At 44.6% G+C, this 24486-nt stretch overlaps 2 protein-coding genes across 22 annotated transcripts in view; one reads left to right on the top strand and one right to left on the bottom strand.

Annotated features, from left to right (window-relative positions):
• Window positions 1–24163, bottom strand: part of EIF3L (eukaryotic translation initiation factor 3 subunit L) — a gene marked incomplete in the record, with an annotated part of 253157 nt that extends 228994 nt beyond the window's left edge. The window contains 1 exon segment of the mRNA XM_056523961.1: window positions 24069–24163.
• The window catches only part of LOC130275703 (tigger transposable element-derived protein 1-like), a 102323-nt gene that overhangs the window by 34284 nt on the left and 43553 nt on the right, over window positions 1–24486 (top strand). For 14 of the 21 annotated variants that reach the window (XM_056523966.1, XM_056523972.1, XM_056523968.1 and 11 more), the window contains 3 exons: window positions 12375–12436; window positions 14697–14769; window positions 23991–24063. The gene's annotated coding sequence lies outside the window, so the exon portion shown is untranslated. Of the gene's footprint in view, window positions 1–12374; window positions 12437–14696; window positions 14770–19296; window positions 19370–23990; window positions 24064–24486 lie in introns of all 21 variants that reach the window. The other 7 variants (XM_056523981.1, XM_056523980.1, XM_056523970.1 and 4 more) reach the window with 6 other exon arrangements.

Raw genomic sequence — 24486 nt, forward strand, 5'->3', positions numbered from 1 at the left:
TAAGGGGTGCAGTGAGCATTTACACCTCACTATCGTTTGACAGATCTTTGGGACAGTGGGCTGTGCAAATGGAAAATTTCATTTTTACGAAAAAAATTCAAAAAATCTGTCAGACACCTGTGGGGTGTAAACTCTCACTGCAACCCTTTTTACATTCTGTGAGGGGTGTTGTTTCCAAAATAGGCTCACATGTGGGGGGGTCCACTTTTTCCTGCAGCATGAGGGTTTTGTAAACGCACATGGCCTTTAATTCCAGACACATTCTCTCTCCAAAAGCCCAGTGGCGCTATTTCTCTTCTGAGTATTGTAGTTTGCCCGCAGAGCACTTTACATCCATATATGGGGTATTTATATACTCAGAAGAAATGGGGTTACAAACTTTGGGGGCTTTTTTTCCTATTACTCCTTGTGAAAATGTACACACACTGTACCCATAATAATAATAATAATAATAATAATAATACTGCCACACACTGTTTTTTTTTTATTTCAGATGAATCCCACCCCTGCACTGTCCTCCACCTCCAGACCCCTCTGTCCTTCGCCCCCTCCAGATTCCTATGCCCCCTCCCTTGCCCAGACCCCTTTGTCTGCCTCCTCCTCCAGACTCCTCTTTTCTCCTCCTCCAGATGACTTTGTCCACCTCCTCCTCCAGAGCTCTTTGTTCTCCTCCAGCAGATTCCTCTGCCCCCACCTCCTCCAGACCCCTCTGTCTGCCACCTCCAGACTCCTCTGTCTGCTTCATCTAAACTGCTTAGTCTTTCCCCAGGCTCCTCTTTCCTCCTCCAGATTCCTCTGTCCTCCTCCTCCAGATGATGCATGATAGATGTGTATATGACTGGTATATGTATGACAGACAGTCATACACAAATACATACGCATACACACACCTATCATACATATATCATTACGTACACACATCGTACATAAATCTACCCTACATTCATACTTGCTGTCACGATGCCGGCTGGCAGGTAGTGGATCCTCTGTGCCAGAGAGGGATGGCGAGGACCGCGCTAGTGGACCGGTTCTAAGCCACTACAGGTTTTCACCAGAGCCCGCCGCAAAGCGGGATGGTCTTGCTGCGGCGGTAGTGACCAGGTCGTATCCACTAGCAACGGCTCACCTCTCTGGCTGTTGAAGATGCTGAAGATAGGCGCGGTACAAGGGAGTAGGCAGAAGCAAGGTCGGACGTAGCAGAAGGTCGGGGGCAGGCGGCAAGGATCGTAGTCAGGGGCAACGGCAGGAGGTCAGGAACACGGACTAGGAACAGACAAGGGAACGCTTTCACTAGGCACAAGTGCAACAAGATCCGGCAAGGGAGTGCAGGGGAAGTGAGGTGATATAGGGAAGTGCACAGGTGGGAGCCAATTAAGCTAATTGGGAAGATTGGGCCAGGCACCATCATTGGTGCACTGGCCCTTTAAATCGCAGAGACCCGGCGCGCGCGCGCCCTAGGGAGCGGGGCCGCGCGCGCCGGGACAGGACCGAGGGAGAGCGAGTCAGGTACGGGGGCCGGGGTGCGCATCGCGAGCGGGCGCTATCCGCATCGCGAAACGCATCCCGGCTGAAGGCGGGACCGCAGCGCACCCGGTCAGTGGATCTGACCGGGGCGCTGCAACAACGAAGATGAGGCGAGCGCTCCGGGGAGGAACGGGGACCCGGAGCGCTCGGCGTAACAGTACCCCCCCCCTTGGGTCTCCCCCTCTTCTTGGGGCCAAAGAACCTGAGGAAAAAAAACTCAATTTTTCCGTGATGAGGTCCGATGCAAATTAGGAGGGGTTCTGTGTGGAAACGTACGAGACAGTCCAATCTTTTATTGTAAAAACAATAGATGTAGAGGGGTCTGGCGAGACTGGTCACAGGAACGTAGAACCTGTTGATGAGAGAGGCCAAAAAAAATTTTCCTGCAGATCCGGAATCCAAGAAGAGCATAGTAGAGAAGGAGAAGGTAGAGGCAGATATCCGCACAGGCACAGTAAGGCGTGGAGAAGCAGAGTTGACATCAAGAACTGTGTCACCTTTGTGCGGAGTCAGCGTACGTCTTTCCAGGCGGGGAGGACGGATAGGACAATCCTTCAGGAAGTGTTCGGTACCGGCATAGTACAGGCAAAGATTCTCCATGCGGCGTCGTGTCCTCTCTAGAGGTGTCAAGCAAGACCGGTCAACTTGCATAGCCTCCGCGGCGGGAAGCACAGGAACAGATTGCAGAGGACCAGAGGAGAGAGGAGCTGGAGAGAAAAAACGCTTCGTGCGAACAAAGTCCATATCCAGGCGGAGCTCCAGACGCCATCCGGAAGAACGCATGTCAATGCGAGTGGCTAGATGAATGAGTTCATGTAGGTCAGCAGGAGTCTCTCGTGCGGCCAGAACATCTTTAATGTTGCTGGATAGGCCTTTTTTAAAGGTCGCGCAGAGAACCTCACTATTCCAGGACAACTCGTAAGCAAGAGCACGGAACTGAATGGCGTACTCGCCAACGGAAGAAACACCCTGGGCCAGGTTCAGCAGGGCAATCTCGGCTGAAGAAGCTCGGGCAGGTTCCTCAAAGACACTTCGAATTTCCGAGAAGAAGGAGTGTACAGAGGCAGTGACGGAGTCATTGCGGTCCCAGAGCGGTGCGGCCCATGACAGGGCTTTTCCAGACAGAAGGCAGAACACGAAAGCCACCTTAGACCTTTCAGTAGGGAACTGGTCCGACATCATCTCCAAGTGCTGGGAACATTGCGAAAGAAAGCCACGGCAATACTTAGAGTCCCCATTAAATTTGTCCGGCAAGGACAGGCGGAGGCTAGGAGTGGCCACTCGCTGCGGAGGAGGTGCAGGAGCTGGCGGAGGAGAAGATTGCTGGAGAAGTTGCGACTGAAGTTGGTGCGAAATGGTGGACATTTCCGACAGCTGACGGGTCAGAAGGGCGATCTGTCGGGCTTGCTGGGCGGCCACCGTGGTGAGGTCAGCGACAACTGGCAGAGGAACTTCAGCGGGATCCATGGCCGGATCTACTGTCACGATGCCGGCTGGCAGGTAGTGGATCCTCTGTGCCAGAGAGGGATGGCGAGGACCGCGCTAGTGGACCGGTTCTAAGCCACTACAGGTTTTCACCAGAGCCCGCCGCAAAGCGGGATGGTCTTGCTGCGGCGGTAGTGACCAGGTCGTATCCACTAGCAACGGCTCACCTCTCTGGCTGCTGAAGATGCTGAAGATAGGCGCGGTACAAGGGAGTAGGCAGAAGCAAGGTCGGACGTAGCAGAAGGTCGGGGGCAGGCGGCAAGGATCGTAGTCAGGGGCAACGGCAGGAGGTCAGGAACACGGACTAGGAACAGACAAGGGAACGCTTTCACTAGGCACAAGTGCAACAAGATCCGGCAAGGGAGTGCAGGGGAAGTGAGGTGATATAGGGAAGTGCACAGGTGGGAGCCAATTAAGCTAATTGGGAAGATTGGGCCAGGCACCATCATTGGTGCACTGGCCCTTTAAATCGCAGAGACCCGGCGCGCGCGCGCCCTAGGGAGCGGGGCCGCGCGCGCCGGGACAGGACCGAGGGAGAGCGAGTCAGGTACGGGGGCCTGGGTGCGCATCGCGAGCGGGCGCTATCCGCATCGCGAAACGCATCCCGGCTGAAGGCGGGACCGCAGCGCACCCGGTCAGTGGATCTGACCGGGGCGCTGCAACAACGAAGATGAGGCGAGCGCTCCGGGGAGGAACGGGGACCCGGAGCGCTCGGCGTAACACTTGCATACATCTATCATACATACTTGCATACATCTTACATGCATACATACATCTATCATGCATGCACACATCTATCATACATGCATGTATATATCTATCATACATACACACATCTATCATACATACATACATACATCTATTATACATACAAACATATATCATAGACCATCTATCATACATATATACATGCATGCATTCGTCTATTATACATACATACATCTACCATACATGCATACATACATCTGTCATGCATACATCTATAATACATACCCACATGACAGCTCTATCATGCCATCACCTAGAGATCACCACCACTCATCAGGGTCCAGGGATCAGGTTGGAGGCAGCGCTGAATAAGCTGGCCATCACTCCTTGCCCTCACTTGGCGCTGGTGTGATTTGTCCAGGACGCAATTAATTTTATCACACCGACAGTTGCAGGCTAGGAGCAGGCATGCGTGCCTGGTCAGGGAACTTCTGCTCCCAACAGCCTCGGCAGCTGCCCGATCTCATGGGACTTGGGGTCCGGTGTGAACCACTGCTGTCTTAAAGCAGCGATTGTAATATTTATTTAAAAAAATGTAAGGAAAAAAAATAAAAACTCCGATCTGAGACCTTGGGCTATAGCCCCGTTAGACCCCCCAGCAACACCCCTGTTGGTTGTACATAAAAAAAATGATGTAAAATATAAAAATAAAAAAAATGAATATATAATCACCATATAAAATGGTATCCTGACACCACAAATTAGTCAATATATCCATACTGTAATCAGTGTATTTTTGCGCTGGAACCTATTTGGGTACCACTATGTGAGGAAGAGCGTGCTTATAATACTATCTCCAGCACAAGGACGCTGCTACAAAGTATCGCATTGGCTCTCCACAAGCACTTACACCCTCTCTGCTGCCTGATCTCCGCTCCCAACATTGGGCTGGACGCAGAACTGTGCCATTCAGCTGGCATCTCAGTGCAACTAAGCCACGAGCGGAGAAACGTCACTTACAGTCCTTAGGGCCCATCCAGAGGACTTCTTGTGACTGCAGGTAATATTCATCATTGTGGCCGGGTACATCCCGTGCCAACCTACACAGAAGCATTGTCTGACATTCACGCAGATGGGTTTTCACCATAAGGACACAGACAGACTTTAGGAGACCCTTGTTGGTTTCTCTCTTTTTTTTGCCCTCACTAAATTCTCTGATTTAAATGATTACTGTATGGACATATATTGACTAATTTATGGTGTCAGGATATCATTTCATATGGTGATTATATATGCATTTTTTATTTCACTCCCTGTATGTTAGTCTGTTCAGAATTTAGTGTAATATATCTTTTTAATAATTAGCATACAATAAAATTATTTATTTTATGTACAACCAATGATATCCCTAGTCTTCAATCAATTCTATACCTTGAGGTCTGTTTCTATATATATATAAATATATATATATATATAGAGAGAGAGAGAAATGGTGTGGTACTGACCACTGCATAGGTTAGGTCTCCCAATATTAATCAGAAAGAATAGTGGTTGAGGGAACCTTTAAAATATTAGTTTTTAATTATAATTAAAAACTAATATAAAAACTAAAACGAATATTTTAAAGGTTCCCTCAACCACTATTCTTTATATATATATATATATATATATATATATATATATATATATATATATATATATACATACAGTGGTCCCTCAATAAATGATGGTAATTGGTTCCGGGAGGACCATTGTATGTTGAAACCATCATATGTTGAGGACATATCTCTATGGAAAACTGGTTATTGGTTCCTGAGTCAATAAAATGTCAACCCAAAGTAAGTAAAAATAACCACACAAAGTACCGATCAACCAGAAAAAAAAAGAGAGTTTTGTACAGGGTGAATCCAGTTGTTGCAAAACTACAGCTCTCAGCATGCCCAGATGCTCTCTATTTTTACAACACAAGGATGCACCCTGGTCGGTAAACAGTGAGGTATGCCAGGGACTTAGGTAGCCAGGGATGCACAGTTTTTGTGCCACCAATTCTACCTTGTAATGGCATCAGTCATTTTACACAAAAATCAACGGGGAAACGGAAAAAAAAATCATTGTGAGACAAAATTGAAGAAAAAAAACTAAATTTTGTCACTTTTGGGGGCTTCTGTTTCTACGCAGTGCATTTTTCAGTAAAAATGACACCTTATCTTTATTCTGTAGGTCCCTACGATTAAAATGATACCCTACTTATGTAGGTTTGATTTTGTCGTACTTCTGGAAAAATTAATAACTACAAGCAGGAAAATTTATACGTTTAATATTCCTCTTCTGACCCCTATAACTTTTTTTTATTTTTCCATGTATGGGCCGGTATGAGGGCTTTTTTTTGCGCCATGATCTGAAGTTTTTAGCGGTACCATTTTTTTTTTTATTGGACTTTTTATCGCTTTTTATAAAAAATTTTATGATATAAAAAGTGACCAAAAAAATGCAATTTTTCTACATGTATGCCATTGACCATGCAGTTTAATTAATGATATATTTTTATAGGTCGGACATTTACGCACGCGACGATACCATAAATGTTTACTTTTTATTATGTTTATGTACATTTTTTATATGGAATTTGGGAAAAGGCGGGTGATTTAAACTTTTAATAAGGACGGGGTTAATGTGTGTGTTTTTAGACTTTCTATTTTTTTTTACACTTTTAGTCCTTTTTTTTTACACTTTTAGGAGGAATCATTAGATTCCACATACAGATCATTATGGTTGGATAGAACCATATTGATCAGTGTGATCTGTGCTCTATTGATAAAGCCTGGCCCTGCCAGGCTTTATCATTCAGAGCAAAGCAGCCAGCATGGAAGCAAAGGTAAGCCCTCCGGCTACCTCCACAGTGGATTGCCCCCCCCCCCCCCCCCGCAATCGTGCTGCGGGGGGGGGGGGGGGGGGTGGCAAGCGATCCACCCCACTGGACCACAGGGAGTGTTAAAAGTTTCCTTTAGACACCGCTGTCAGCTTTGACAACGTATGTCGAGGCCATCGTATCTCGAGGGGTTACTGTATATATATCCTTTTTGGGGTATATATTTTATCTGTTTGGTTTTCGTTGGCACTACAGGAATAGTAAATCACAGTACCTTGGTATAGATAATTACCGTATTTATTGGCGTATAACACGCACGGGCGTATAACACGCACCCCCATTTTAACAGGGAAGTTTAAGCAAAAAATAAATAAAATGTAAAATAAATGACTTGGATTAAATGCCACACCATCCCCCCAACTTCTTTTTCTTCTGCACCACAGTTTGGTCCCGTCCCCTCCAGCGCCCCATCATTCCTTCCTTTTTATCAGTCCCTGTGCCACATTTACCCCTCTCATCACCACCACCCATGTCTCATCATCCCCCCATGTCTCATCATTTCCCCCTGTCATAAGATCACCACTAGCCATACAGACATTAAGCATTTAGTGCCTCCCCCACCATCATTTCCCCATGTCTCATCATCCCCCACGCTGTCTCATCATGTCCCCCATCATTCCCCCCTCATCATTTCCCCCACGTCTCATCATCCCCCACCCTTGCTCATCATGTCCCCCATCATTCCCACTTCATCATTTTCCCCTGTCTCCTCATCCCCCACCCTGTCTCATCATGTCCCCCATCATTCCCCCCTCATCATCCCTCCACCCTGTCTCATCATCCCCCCAACCTGTCTCATCATTCCCCCCATCATTTCCCCCTCATCATCCCCCCACCCTGTCTCATCATGCCCCCATCATTCCCCCCTCATCATTTCCCCCTGTCTCATCACCCCCCCAACCCGTCTCATCATCCCCCCATAATTTCCCCCTCCTTCATCATTTCCCCATGTCTCATCATCCCCCCAACCTGTCTCATCATCCCCCCATCATTTCCCCCTTCCTCATCATTTCCCCCTGTCTCATCATCCCCCCACCCTGTCTCATCATCCAGCCATCATGTTCCTCCTATGCTGTTCTTCCCCTCCCTCATCATTCCCCCTTTTCCCTGTTTTTCATATTTTTTTAAATTTTCCTTACCTGGCTGGGCTTCGGCTGTCTTGCGGGCTGCGGACAGTGAAGCAGATGAATGACGTCCTCTCCCGACTCCTCTGCGCGGCATCATCAGTGACGTCACTTTTCATTTCCTGAAAATGCCACTAGTCAGAGTTCGGAGTGTGGCGACTACAGGAAACAAAAAGTGATGTATCTGATGCAGAGAAGCCGGGAGAGGACGTCATTCATCTGCTTCCCTGACTGAAGGCCGCAAGACCCCCCACCTGACCTGGCCTACCGAAGCGCAGCCAGGTAAGGAAAATAAAAAAAACTATAAAAAGCAGGGAAATGGGGGAATGATGAGGGAGGGGGAGGCAAGAAAAATTAAAAGTAAAACTGTCACTTTGTTTTCTCCTGCACTATCCACAAGTACTGGTCGATAGTGCGGGACACGTTGATTAAAATGAGCCCTACCTTGTCCGGATCTGTGCCACCGTTCTCCCGCAATTGTAGTTTTATTATGTGTTGAAATCTTCTGTAACTGGCACGGGCGGGGCTTCGGCGCTTAACTGGCACTGACGTCAGCGCCGCTTATGAATATTCATTCCCCCTCCCCCCAGTTAGGAGCGGCAAAGAGAGGGAGAACTGGAGGGAGGGGGGATGAATATTCATATGCGGCACTGACAGTGCCAGTTAAGCGCCGAAGCCCCGCCCATGCCAGTTACAGGAAGATTCCAACACATAATAAAACTACATTTGCGGGAGAACGGCGGTGCAGATCCGGACAAGGTAGGGCTCATTTTAATCAGCATCTCCCGCACTATCCACCAGTACCTGTCGATAGTGCGGGAGAAAACAAGTGACAGTTTTCCAGAGCGGGGAGGAGACACCCCTGGTCACTGATTTAAAGTGGCCGCAGCCGTGCTTCTAATACTTAACAAGCAGCTGCTGCTGCTGCGGCCGTTTTAAATCAGTGACCAGAAGATTTATTGGCGTATAACACGCAGGCAGGCTTTTTGCCTTAAATTTAAGTTTTAAAAGTGCGTGTTATAGGCCGATAAATACGGTATACATATCCTTTTTGGGGTATATATTATATCTGTTTGGTTTTCCTTGGCACTACAGGAATAATGTATCACAGTACCTTGGTATAGATGCCGTATTTATCGGGGTATACCACGCACTGGCCTATAACACGCACCCTCATTTTACCAAGGATATTTGGGTAAAAAAAGTTTTTTACCCAAATATCCATGGTAAAATGAGGGTGCGTATGTGCGCGTGTATACCCCGATACGTCCCCAGGAAAGGCAGGGGGAGAGAGGCCGTCGCTGCCCGCTTCTCTCCCCCTGCCTTTCCTGGGGTCTAGAGCCGTGCTGCCGGCCCTTCTCTCCCCCTGGCTATCGGCGCCGCTGCCCGTTCTGTCCCCCTGACTATCGGTACCGGCGCCCCATTGCCGGCGCCAATAGCCAGGGGGAGAGAAGCGGCGCCGATAGCCAGCGGAAGAGAAGGGGCAGCGGCACCCATTGCCGGCGCCGCTGCCCCTTTGCCTCCCCCCATCCCCGGTGGCATAATTACCTGGGTCGGGTCCGCGCTGCTGCAGGCCTCCGGCGTGCGTCCCCTGCGTCGTTGCTATGCACGGCGCGGTGCACTGACGTCATGCGCCACGCCGTGCAGCGCATAGCAACGACGAACGGGACGCACGCCGGAGGCCTGCAGCAGCGCGGACCCGACCCAGGTAATTATGCCACCGGGGATGGGGGGAGGCAACGGGACAGCGGCGTCGGCAATGGGTGCCGCTGCCCCTTCTCTCCCCCTGGCTATCGGCACCGGTACCGATAGTCAGGGGGACAGAACGGGCAGCGGCGCCGATAGCCAGGGGGTGAGAAGGGCCGGCAGCAGGGCTCTAGACCCCAGGGAAGGCAGGGGGAGAGAAGCGGGCAGCGACGGCCTCTCTCCCCCTGCCTTTCCTGGGGCGGTATCGGCGTATAACATGCACATAGACTTTAGGCTAAAAATTTTAGCCTAAAAAGTGCGTGTTATACGCCGATAAATATGGTAATTAATACAGTGTGAACCCCCCTGAGTTTTTTTTTATTTTCTTTGCAATATCATACTAGTGCAGTGTATTATTATATGAGCTATCAATCGATCGCTGCTTAAAGTCCCTTAAAGGGGTACTCCACCGCAAACATCTTATCCTTATCGACAGTCATCGGGCACGGAGCGGAGTTCGCTCCATCTGCTGAATGACAGGGTGCCGCGCCAGAGATTGCGGGGGTCCCTAGCATTAGATAGCGGATAAGATGTTTGCGGCTGAGTACCCCTTTAATAAGAATAGTTAAAAACTAAAAAACAAAACAAAGTTAATAAAATAATAATAAAAAGAATAAATAAAATAAAACACCTCCACAAAATCATTTCTTTAAAAACATTTTTGAATCAAATATTAAATTTAGAAAAATATATATATTTATATATATAGGTATATATGTAAATATATATATATGTATATATATATATATATATATATATATATATATATATTTATATATATATATACATGCCCCCAAAAAATCATATCCTCAAAAAAAAAATGACAATTGCCATAACCATACACTGCCTTTCAGCATAATACTGAGAGGCATAATGCACTGTAGAAGAAATGATCAGCTCATTGATTAGAGTTTGATTTGTTATGGAAATATGGGTAAAAAATAAAAGAAAAAGAAAAGATAAAATAAAAGTTTCATAAAATGTTTTTATGACCCCTCCCCCACAAAAAAGATACAGAAAGGCAGAAATGTTATGGAGAGAAAGAAAGAAATAAAAATAATAATTTTGCTTCAAATATAAAATTATAAAAAAAAAGGGAAAAAATACCCAAAAAATAAAACAAAACAAAAAATATATAAAACTGACTAAAGCCATGACAATTCATAGCCTGTAAACATAATGCTGAAAAGCATAATACACTGCACTTTAATTCCAGTGCAGTGTAATATATGAGCGATCAGAAGATCACTCTTAATTGTTCTCTTTAAAAAAATTTAAGGGCTATGTTCACACTCAGGAATTTTAATCTGGAATAATTATGGATGAAAATTCCACTGGATCATTGCCATCCTCATAGATGGCAATGTATTCTGCACAGATTACATCTAAGCAAAGTTAAAAATAAAGAACAAACAATTTATACAACCATCAACCCCTACACCCGCAAAATATATATATTTATGGAAAACAAAACCAAAAGATATTAACCCCTTAATGACGCAGGACGTATATTTACGTCCTGCGCCGGCTCCCGCGATATGAGGCGGGATCGCGCCGCGATCCCGCACCATATCGCGTCGGTCCCGGCACTCATCAACGGCCGGGACCCGCGGCTAATACCACACATCGCCGATCGCGGCGATGTGCGGTATTAACCCTTTTGACCGCCGCTTTTAAAGTGAAAGTGAAAGTGACCCGGCTGCTCAGTCGGGCTGTTCGGGACCGCCGCGGTGAAATCGCGGCGTTTCGAACAGCTTACAGGACACCGGGAGGGCCCTTAACTGCCTCCTCGGTGTCCGATCGGCGAATGACTGCTCCGTGCCTGAGATCCAGGCAGGAGAAGTCAAGTGCCGATAACACTGATCACAGGCGTGTTAATACACGCCTGTGATCTGTGTAAAAGATCAGTGTGTGCAGTGTTATACGTCCCTATGGGACGTATAAAACTGCAAAAAAAAGTTTAAAAAAGTGTTAATAAAGGTGATTTAACCCCTTCCCTAATAAAAGTTTGAATCACCCCCCTTTTCCCATAAAAAAAATAAAACACTGTAAAAAAATAAATAAATAAACATATGTGGCATCGCCGCGTGCGTAAATGTCCGAACTATAAAAATATATCATTAATTAAACCGCACGGTCAATGGCGTACACGCAAGAAAATTCCAAAGTCAAAAAAGCGCATTTTTGGTCACTTTTTATTCCATTAAAAAATGAATAAAAAGTGATCAAAAAGTCCGATCACAACAAAAATCATACTGATAAAAACTTCAGATCACGGCGCAAAAAATGAGTCCTCATACCACCCTATACGTGGAAAAATAAAAAATGTTATAGGGGTCAGAAGATAACATTTTTAAACGTATACATTTTCCTGCATGTAGTTATGATTTTTTCCAGAAGTACGACAAAATCAAACCTATATAAGTAGGGTATCATTTTAACCGTATGGACCTACAGAATAATGTTAAGGTGTAATTTTTACCGAAATAGGCACTGCGTAGAAACGGAAGCCCCCAAAAGTTACAAAAGTTACTGCAAAGTAGAATTGGCAACGCAAAAAATAAGCCATAATATGGATTTTTAGGTGGAAGATTAAAAGGGTTATGATTTTTAAAAGGTAAGGAGGAAAAAACGAAAGTGCAAAAACTGAAAAACCCTGGGTCCTTAAGTGGTTAAACACCGTCAGTATAATGTTTGGAGGCATAAAACATTTACAAAAATTATTGAAATGTTTTGTTCCTTTTTCGGATGCAGTTTCATAATTGCTGAGATAAGTAGTTCTGTCCCTAGAGTGTTATATACAAAAGCGTCTGTAGCATGTATCAGGAACATGTTATCATACCTGTGTCTTTTTATAGGGGACTGATGCCCGGTGAGAAGTTGAACGTGACACAGCTGCAAGAAAGGAACCGCAAGACAGGTAATTAATATTTATATTAATTACTGATAACAATCAGGCTAGATGTAACAGCTAGACCTGCAGAGATGTGATAGTCTCTACCTTATACATGAAGATATATGTGCTGTTTATAAGTATATCGTCTATAGACAGCTTCTTTTATAACACAACCATATCTCAGGTACAGAGATTAGGATCATTAATGATCCCCAAACTCTGTTTTTCATTTGTAGGAATCCCCTTTTCCAATATTTAATAGAATAGAATCGACTGACCGAAGAGTTTACAAGTTTACTTTAGGGCGTAATACATTGCACTTTAATAGCAGTGCAGTGTATTATAAGAGCGACCTGAACATCACTGTTAAAAATCTTCTTTATAGAAAATAAAAGGCTAGGTTCACACTGAGGAATATCCAGCCGGAATATATACTGCAGGATGTTCTACGGGTATATTGCCGTCCTCATAGATGGCAATGTATTCTGCACGGATCCTGTCTAAAGAAAGTTAAAAATAAAACATTTATAAAATAACCCCAACCCGAGCCCTACAAAAATATATATGTTTATATGTTGACCACCGCACAAAGTGGCGGCTGACACGCTCCCTCAATACAACTCTATTTTATATTTTTATATATCATACTTATTTTTATAGTTCACTCCCTGTATGTTATAAGTCTACGACAAGGGCCCTGTTCAGACTTTAGTGTAATATATCTTTTTAATAATTAGCATACAATAAAATTATTTATTTTATGTACAACCAATGATATCTCTAGTCTTCAATCAATTCTATACCTTGAGGTCTGTTTCTATATATATATATATATATATATATATAAATACCATATTAATCGGCGTATAACATGCACTGGCATATAACAGGCACCCCCATTTTAACACAGAAATTTAAGTAAAAAAATAAAATGTAAAATAAATGACCTGGACTAAATGCCACATCATCCACCCAACTTCGTTTTCTTCCACACATCAGTTTGGTCCCGTCCCCTCCAGTGCCACATCATTCCTTCCCTTTTATCAGTCCCTGTGCCACATTTACCCCTCTCATCGCCACCCCCCATGTCTCATCATCCCCCCCATGTCTCATCATTTCCCCCTGTCATAGACCACCATTAGCCATACAGACATTAAGCATTTAGTGCCTCGCCCCACTATCATTTCCCCCTGTCTCATCATCACCCACCCTGTCTCATCATGTCCCCCATCATTCCCCCCCTCATCATTTCCCCCTGTCTCATCATGCCCCCACCCTGTCTCATCATGTCCCCCCATCATTCCCCTGTCATCATCCCCCACCCTGTCTGATCATGCCCCCCATCATTCCCCCCTCATCATTTCCCCCTGTCTCATCATCCCCCCAACCTGTCTCATAATCCCCCATCATTTCCCCCTCCCTCATCATTTCTCCCTGTCTCATTAAGCATTTAGTTCCTCCCCGCACTATCATTTTCCCCTGTCTCATCATCCCCCACCCTGTTTCATCATGTCCCCCATCATTCCCCCCTCATCATTTCCCCCTGTCTCATCATCCCCCCAACCTGTCTCATCATCCCCCATCATTTCCCCCTGTCTCATCATCCCCCCAACCTGTCTCATCATCCCCCCATCATTTCCCCCTCCCTCATCATTTCCCCCTGTCTCATTAAGCATTTAGTTCCTCCCCCCACTATCATTTCCCCCTGTCTCATCATGTCCCCATCCTGTCTCATCAAAACAAAAAAATAAAAAACTGACTAAAGCCATGACAATTCATAGCCTGTAAACATAATGCTGAAAAGCATAATACACTGCACTTTAATTCCAGTGCAGTGTAATATATGAGCGATCAGAAGATCACTCTTAATTGTTCTCTTTAAAAAAAATTTAAGGGCTATGTTCACACTCAGGAATATTAATCCAGAATAATTATGGATGAAAATTCCACTGGATCATTGCCATCCTCATAGATGGCAATGTATTCTGCACAGATTACATCTAAACAAAGTTAAAAATAAAAAAACGAACAATTTATAAAACCATCAACCCCTACACCCGCAAAATATATATATTTATAGAAAACAAAACCAAAAGATATTAAACACCTTCAGTATAATGTTTAGAGGCATAAAACATTTACAAAAATTATTGAAATGTTTTGTTCCTTTTCGGATGCAGTTTCATATTTCCTGAGATAAGTAGTTCTGTCCCTAGAGTGTTATATATATAAGCGTCTGTAGCATGTATCAGGAACATGTTATCATACCTGTGTCTTTTTATAGGTGACTGATGCCCGGTGAGAGGTTGAACGTGACACATACCCCTGTCAGCTGCAAGAAAGGAACCGCGAGACAGGTAATTAATATTTATATTAATTACTGATAACAATCAGGCTAGATGTAACATCTAGACCTGCAGAGATGTGATAGTCTCTACCTTATACATGAAGATATATGTGTTGTTTATAAGTATATCGTCTATAGACAGCTTCTTTTATAACACAACCATATCTCAGGTACAGAGATTAGGATCATTTATGATCCCCAAACTCTGTTTTTCATTTGTAGGAATCCCCTTTTCCAATATTTAATAGAATAGAATCGAATGACCGAAGAGTTTACAAGTTTACTTTAGGGCGTAATACACTGCACTTTAATAGCAGTGCAGTGTATTATAAGAGCGATCTGAACATCACTGTTAAAAATCTTCTTTATAGAAAATAAAAGGCTAGGTTCACACTGAGGAATATCCAGCCGGAATATATACTGCAGGAGGTTCTACGGGTATATTGCCGTCCTCATAGATGGCAATGTATTCTGCACGGATCCTGTCTAAAGAAAGTTAAAAATAAACAATTTATAAAATAACCCCAACCCGAGCCCTACAAAAATATATATGTTTATATGTTGACCACCGCACAAAGTGGCGGCTGACACACTCCCTCAATACAACTCTATGGCAGAGCCGGAGCTCTGCCTTCGGCAATCTCCGGCTCTGCCATAGCGATGTATTGAGGGGGCGTGTCGGCCACCACTTCGTGCCGTGGTCAACATGCCCCCTTCCTGTGGGCTGTCAGGGTCCCGTACAGGAGATTGCGGGGGGGCTACCAGCGGTCGGACCCCCCACGATCTCTTGTACGGGGCACCGACAGCCCGCAGGAAGGGGGCGTGTTGACCACCGCACAACGTGGCGGCTGACACGCTCCCTCAATACAACTCTATGGCAGAGCCCGAGCTCTGCCTTCAGCAATCTCCGACTCTGCCATAGTGATGTATTGAGGGGGCGTGTCGGCCGCCGCTTCGTGTGGTGGTCGACACCCACTATCTGGCAAGCGAGCCTGGCACCCATACAAAGAGATCGCGGGGGGCCCCCAGCAGTCAGACCCCCCCCGATCTTAAACTTATCCCCTATCCTTAGGATAAGGGATACGTTTTCCACCACTGGACTACCCCTTCAACCATGCCATACTCTTTACTCCTGAATATAACCCTGCCAGAAACTGTGCCCTCTGCCACACACTGTACCCATAATAATAATAATAATAATAATAATACTGCCACACACTGTTTTTTTATTAATTTCGGTTGAATCCCACCCCTGCACTGTCCTACATCTCCAGACCGTTCTGTCCCTGCCCCCCTTGCCCAGACCCCTTTGTCTGCCTCCTCCTCTAGACCCCTCTGTTCTCCTCCTCCAGACCTCTTTGTTCTCCTCCTGCAGATTCCTCTGCCCCCACCTCCTCCTGACCCCTCTGTCCGCCACCTCCAGACTCCTCTGTCTGCTTCATCCAAACCCCTTAGTCTTTCCCCCGGCTCCTCTTTCCTCCTCCAGATTCCTCTGTCCTCCTCCTCCAGATGATGCATGATAGATGTGTTTATGGCTGGTGTATGTATGACAGACAGTCATACACAAATACATACGCACACCTATCATACATACATATATCATTGCGTACACACATCATACATACATCTATCCTACATTCATACTTGCATACATCTATCATACAAACTTGCATACATCTTACATGCATACATACATCTATCATGCATGCACATATCTACCATACATGCATGAATACATCTATCATACATACACACATCTATCATACATACTTACATGCATCTATTATACATACAAACATATATCATACAAACATCTATCATACATATATACATGCATGCATACATCTATTATACATACACACACACATCTATCATACATGCATACATACATCTGTCATGCATACATCTATAATACATACCCACATGACACCTCTATCATGCCATCACCTGGAGATCACCACCACTCATCAGGGTCTGGGGATCAGGTCGGAGAGAGCGCTGAATACGCTGGCCATCACTCCTTGCCCTCACTTGGCGCTGGTGTGATTTGTCCAGGACGCAATAAATTTTATTACACCGACAGTTGCAGGCTAGGAGCAGGCATGCGTGCCTGCTCAGGGAACTTCTGCTCCCAACAGCCTCGGCAGCTGCCCGATCTCGTGGGACTTTGGGTCTGGTGTAAGCCACTGCTGTCTTAAAGCAGCGGCGTTAATATTTTTTTTAAAAATTTAAGAAAAAAAAAGAAAAACTCCGACCTGAGACCTGGGGCTATAGCCTGTTACCCCCCCCCCCCCCCACCCAGCAACACCCCTGTTGGTTGAACATAAAATAAATAATATAAAATATACAAATGTAAAATGAAAAAATGAATATATAATCACCATAGAAAATGGTATCCTGACACCATAAATTAGTCAATATATGTCCATACAGTAATCATAGAGTATTTTTGCGCTGGAACCCCCATATTTGGGTACCACTGTGTGAGGAAGAGCGAGCTTATAATACTATCTCCAGCACGAGGACCCTTATACAAAGTGTCGCATTGGCTCTCCGCAAGCACTTACACCCTCTCTGCCGCCTGATCTCAGCTCCCAATATTGGGCCGGACGCAGATCCGTGCCAGTCAGCCGGCATCTCAGTGCAACTAAGCCACGAGCGGAGAAATGTCCCTTACCATCCTGAGGGCCCATCCAGAGGACTTGTGACTGCAGGTAATATTCATCATTGTGGCCGGGTACATCCCGTGCCAACCTACACAGAAGCATTGTCTGACATTCACGCAGACGGGTTTTTACCATAAGGACACAGACGGACTTTGGTGTCCGGATACCAATTCATTTGGTGATTATATATCCATTTTTTATTTTTATTTTATATTTTTATATATGATACTTATTTTTATAGTTCACTCCCTGTATGTTATAAGTCTGTGACAAGGGCCCTGTTCAGACTTTAGTGTAATATATCTTTTTAATAATTAGCATACAATAAAATTATTTATTTTATGTACAACCAATGATATCTCTAGTATTTAATCAATTCTATACCTTGAGGTCTGTTTCTATATATATATATATATATATATATATATATATAAATACCATATTAATCGGCGTATAACATGCACTGGCGTATAACACGCACCCCCATTTTAACACAGAAATTTAAGTAAAAAAATAAAATGTAAAATAAATGACCTGGACTAAATGCCACATCATCCACCCAACTTCGTTTTCTTCCACACATCAGTTTGGTCCCGTCCCCTCCAGTGCCACATCATTCCTTCCCTTTTATCAGTCCCTGTGCCACATTTACCCCTCTCATCGCCACCCCCCATGTCTCATCATCCCCCCCATGTCTCATCATTTCCCCCTGTCATAGACCACCATTAGCCATACAGACATTAAGCATTTAGTGCCTCCCCCCACTATCATTTCCCCCTGTCTCATCATCACCCACCCTGTCTCATCATGTCCCCCATCATTCCCCCCCCTCATCATTTCCCCCTGTCTCATCATGCCCCCACCCTGTCTCATCATGTCCCCCCATCATTCCCCTGTCATCATCCCCCACCCTGTCTGATCATGCCCCCCATCATTCCCCCCTCATCATTTCCCCCTGTCTCATCATCCCCCCAACCTGTCTCATAATCCCCCATCATTTCCCCCTCCCTCATCATTTCTCCCTGTCTCATTAAGCATTTAGTTCCTCCCCGCACTATCATTTTCCCCTGTCTCATCATCCCCCACCCTGTTTCATCATGTCCCCCATCATTCCCCCCTCATCATTTCCCCCTGTCTCATCATCCCCCCAACCTGTCTCATCATCCCCCATCATTTCCCCCTGTCTCATCATCCCCCCAACCTGTCTCATCATCCCCCCATCATTTCCCCCTCCCTCATCATTTCCCCCTGTCTCATTAAGCATTTAGTTCCTCCCCCCACTATCATTTCCCCCTGTCTCATCATGTCCCCATCCTGTCTCATCAAAACAAAAAAATAAAAAACTGACTAAAGCCATGACAATTCATAGCCTGTAAACATAATGCTGAAAAGCATAATACACTGCACTTTAATTCCAGTGCAGTGTAATATATGAGCGATCAGAAGATCACTCTTAATTGTTCTCTTTAAAAAAAATTTAAGGGCTATGTTCACACTCAGGAATATTAATCCAGAATAATTATGGATGAAAATTCCACTGGATCATTGCCATCCTCATAGATGGCAATGTATTCTGCACAGATTACATCTAAACAAAGTTAAAAATAAAAAACGAACAATTTATAAAACCATCAACCCCTACACCCGCAAAATATATATATTTATAGAAAACAAAACCAAAAGATATTAAACACCTTCAGTATAATGTTTAGAGGCATAAAACATTTACAAAAATTATTGAAATGTTTTGTTCCTTTTCGGATGCAGTTTCATATTTCCTGAGATAAGTAGTTCTGTCCCTAGAGTGTTATATATATAAGCGTCTGTAGCATGTATCAGGAACATGTTATCATACCTGTGTCTTTTTATAGGTGACTGATGCCCGGTGAGAGGTTGAACGTGACACATACCCCCGTCAGCTGCAAGAAAGGAACCGCGAGACAGGTAATTAATATTTATATTAATTACTGATAACAATCAGGCTAGATGTAACATCTAGACCTGCAGAGATGTGATAGTCTCTACCTTATACATGAAGATATATGTGTTGTTTATAAGTATATCGTCTATAGACAGCTTCTTTTATAACACAACCATATCTCAGGTACAGAGATTAGGATCATTTATGATCCCCAAACTCTGTTTTTCATTTGTAGGAATCCCCTTTTCCAATATTTAATAGAATAGAATCGACTGACCGAAGAGTTTACAAGTTTACTTTAGGGCGTAATACACTGCACTTTAATAGCAGTGCAGTGTATTATAAGAGCGATCTGAACATCACTGTTAAAAATCTTCTTTATAGAAAATAAAAGGCTAGGTTCACACTGAGGAATATCCAGCCGGAATATATACTGCAGGAGGTTCTACGGGTATATTGCCGTCCTCATAGATGGCAATGTATTCTGCACGGATCCTGTCTAAAGAAAGTTAAAAATAAACAATTTATAAAATAACCCCAACCTGAGCCCTACAAAAATATATATGTTTATATGTTGACCACCGCACAAAGTGGCGGCTGACACACTCCCTCAATACAACTCTATGGCAGAGCCGGAGCTCTGCCTTCGGCAATCTCCGGCTCTGCCATAGCGATGTATTGAGGGGGCGTGTCGGCCACCACTTCGTGCCGTGGTCAACACGCCCCCTTCCTGTGGGCTGTCAGGGTCCCGTACAGGAGATTGCGGGGGGGCTTCCAGCGGTCGGACCCCCCACGATCTCTTGTACGGGGCACCGACAGCCCGCAGGAAAGGGGCGTGTTGACCACCGCACAACGTGGCGGCTGACACGCTCCCTCAATACAACTCTATGGCAGAGCCCGAGCTCTGCCTTCGGCAATCTCCGACTCTGCCATAGTGATGTATTGAGGGGGCGTGTCGGCCGCCGCTTCGTGCGGTGGTCGACACCCACTATCTGGCAAGCGAGCCTGGCACCCATACAAAGAGATCGCGGGGGGCCCCCAGCAGTCAGACCCCCGCGATCTTAAACTTATCCCCTATCCTTAGGATAAGGGATACGTTTTTCACCACTGGACTACCCTTTTAACCATGCCATACTCTTTACTCCTGAATATAACCCTGCCAGAAACTGTGCCCTCTGCCACACACTGTACCCATAATAATAATACTGCCACACACTGTTTTTTTATTTATTTCGGTTGAATCCCACCCCTGCACTGTCCTACATCTCCAGACCGTTCTGTCCCTGCCCCCCCTTGCCCAGACCCCTTTGTCTGCCTCCTCCTCTAGACCCCTCTGTTCTCCTCCTCCAGACCTCTTTGTTCTCCTCCTGCAGATTCCTCTGCCCCCACCTCCTCCTGACCCCTCTGTCCGCCACCTCCAGACTCCTCTGTCTGCTTCATCCAAACCCCTTAGTCCTTCCCCCGGCTCCTCTTTCCTAGTCCAGATTCCTCTGTCCTCCTCCTCCAGATGATGCATGATAGATGTGTTTATGGCTGGTGTATGTATGACAGACAGTCATACACAAATACATACGCACACCTATCATACATACATATATCATTGCGTACACACATCATACATACATCTATCCTACATTCATACTTGCATACATCTATCATACAAACTTGCATACATCTTACATGCATACATACATCTATCATGCATGCACACATCTACCATACATGCATGAATACATCTATCATACATACACACATCTATCATACATACTTACATGCATCTATTATACATACAAACATATATCATACAAACATCTATCATACATATATACATGCATGCATACATCTATTATACATACACACACATCTATCATACATGCATACATACATCTGTCATGCATACATCTATAATACATACCCACATGACACCTCTATCATGCCATCACCTGGAGATCACCACCACTCATCAGGGTCTGGGGATCAGGTCGGAGAGAGCGCTGAATACGCTGGCCATCACTCCTTGCCCTCACTTGGCGCTGGTGTGATTTTTCCAGGACGCAATAAATTTTATTACACCGACAGTTGCAGGCTAGGAGCAGGCATGCGTGCCTGCTCAGGGAACTTCTGCTCCCAACAGCCTCGGCAGCTGCCCGATCTCGTGGGACTTTGGGTCTGGTGTAAGCCACTGCTGTCTTAAAGCAGCGGCGTTAATATTTTTTTTAAAAATTTAAGAAAAAAAAAGAAAAACTCCGACCTGAGACCTGGGGCTATAGCCTGTTACCCCCCCCCCCCCAGCAACACCCCTGTTGGTTGAACATAAAATAAATAATATAAAATATACAAATGTAAAATGAAAAATTGAATATATAATCACCATAGAAAATGGTATCCTGACACCATAAATTAGTCAATATATGTCCATACAGTAATCATAGAGTATTTTTGCACTGGAACCCCCATATTTGGGTACCACTGTGTGAGGAAGAGCGAGCTTATAATACTATCTCCAGCACGAGGACCCTGATACAAAGTATCACATTGGCTCTCCGCAAGCACTTACACCCTCTCTGCCGTCTGATCTCAGCTCCCAATATTGGGCCGGACGCAGATCCGTGCCAGTCAGCCGGCATCTCAGTGCAACTAAGCCACGAGCGGAGAAATGTCCCTTACCGTCCTGAGGGCCCATCGAGAGGACTTGTGACTGCAGGTAATATTCATCATTGTGGCCGGGTACATCCCGTGCCAACCTACACAGAAGCATTGTCTGACATTCACGCAGACGGGTTTTTACCATAAGGACACAGACGGACTTTGGTGTCAGGATACCAATTCATTTGGTGATTATATATCCATTTTTTTTTTTTTTTTTATATTTTTATATATCATACTTATTTTTATAGTTCACTCCCTGTATGTTATAAGTCTGCGACAAGGGCCCTGTTCAGACTTTAGTGTAATATATCTTTTTAATAATTAGCATACAATAAAATTATTTATTTTATGTACAACCAATGATATCTCTAGTCTTCAATCAATTCTATACCTTGAGGTCTGTTTCTATATATATATATATATATATATATATATATATATATAAATACCATATTAATCGGCGTATAACATGCACTGGCGTATAACACGCACCCCCATTTTTACACAGACATTTAAGTAAAAAAATAAAATGTAAAATAAATGACCTGGACTAAATGCCACATCATCCACCCAACTTCGTTTTCTTCCACACATCAGTTTGGTCCCGTCCCCTCCAGTGCCACATCATTCCTTCCCTTTTATCAGTCCCTGTGCCACATTTACCCCTCTCATTGCCACCCCCCATGTTTCATCATCCCCCCCATGTCTCATCATTTTCCCCTGTCATAGACCACCATTAGCCATACAGACATTAAGCATTTAGTGCCTCCCCCCACTATCATTTCCCCCTGTCTCATCATCACCCACCCTGTCTCATCATGTCCCCCATCATTCCCCCCCCTCATCATTTCTCCCTGTCTCATCATGCCCCCACCCTGTCTCATCATGTCCCCCCATCATTCCCCTGTCATCATCCCCCCACCCTGTCTGATCATGCCCCCCATCATTCCCCCCTCATCATTTCCCCCTGTCTCATCATCCCCCCAACCTGTCTCATCATCCCCCATCATTTCCCCCTCCCTCATCATTTCTCCCTGTCTCATTAAGCATTTAGTTCCTCCCCGCACTATCATTTTCCCCTGTCTCATCATCCCTCACCCTGTTTCATCATGTCCCCCATCATTCCCCCCCTCATCATTTCCCGCTGTCTCATCATCCCCCCAACCTGTCTCATCATCCCCCATCATTTCCCCCTGTCTCATCATCCCCCCACCCTGTCTCATCATGTCCCCCCATCATTCCCCTGTCATCATCCCCCCACCCTGTCTGATCATGCCCCCCATCATTCCCCCCTCATCATTTCCCCCTGTCTCATCATCCCCCCAACCTGTCTCATCATCCCCCATCATTTCCCCCTCCCTCATCATTTCCCCCTGTCTCATTAAGCATTTAGTTCCTCCCCCCACTATCATTTCCCCCTGTCTCATCATGTCCCCATCCTGTCTCATCAAAACAAAAAAATAAAAAACTGACTAAAGCCATGACAATTCATAGCCTGTAAACATAATGCTGAAAAGCATAATACACTGCACTTTAATTCCAGTGCAGTGTAATATATGAGCGATCAGAAGATCACTCTTAACTGTTCTCTTTAAAAAAATTTAAGGGCTATGTTCACACTCAGGAATATTAATCCAAAATAATTATGGATGAAAATTCCACTGGATCATTGCCATCCTCATAGATGGCAATGTATTCTGCACAGATTACATCTAAACAAAGTTAAAAATAAAAAACGAACAATTTATAAAACCATCAACCCCTACATCCGCAATATATATATATTTATAGAAAACAAAACCAAAAGATATTAAACACCTTCAGTATAATGTTTAGAGGCATAAAACATTTACAAAAATTATTGAAATGTTTTGTTCCTTTTCGGATGCAGTTTCATAATTCCTGAGATAAGTAGTTCTGTCCCTAGAGTGTTATATATATAAGCGTCTGTAGCATGTATCAGGAACATGTTATCATACCTGTGTCTTTTTATAGGTGACTGATGCCCGGTGAGAGGTTGAACGTGACACATACCCCCGTCAGCTGCAAGAAAGGAACCACGAGACAGGTAATTAATATTTATATTAATTACTGATAACAATCAGGCTAGATGTAACATCTAGACCTGCAGAGATGTGATAGTCTCTACCTTATACATGAAGATATATGTGTTGTTTATAAGTATATCGTCTATAGACAGCTTCTTTTATAACACAACCATATCTCAGGTACAGAGATTAGGATCATTTATGATCCCCAAACTCTGTTTTTCATTTGTAGGAATCCCCTTTTCCAATATTTAATAGAATAGAATCGACTGACCGAAGAGTTTACAAGTTTACTTTAGGGCGTAATACACTGCACTTTAATAGCAGTGCAGTGTATTATAAGAGCGATCTGAACATCACTGTTAAAAATCTTCTTTATAGAAAATAAAAGGCTAGGTTCACACTGAGGAATATCCAGCCGGAATTGATACTGCAGGAGGTTC

This window comes from Hyla sarda, chromosome 6 (assembly GCF_029499605.1).
Source record: "Hyla sarda isolate aHylSar1 chromosome 6, aHylSar1.hap1, whole genome shotgun sequence".
NCBI classification, from domain to species: Eukaryota; Metazoa; Chordata; class Amphibia; order Anura; family Hylidae; genus Hyla; species Hyla sarda.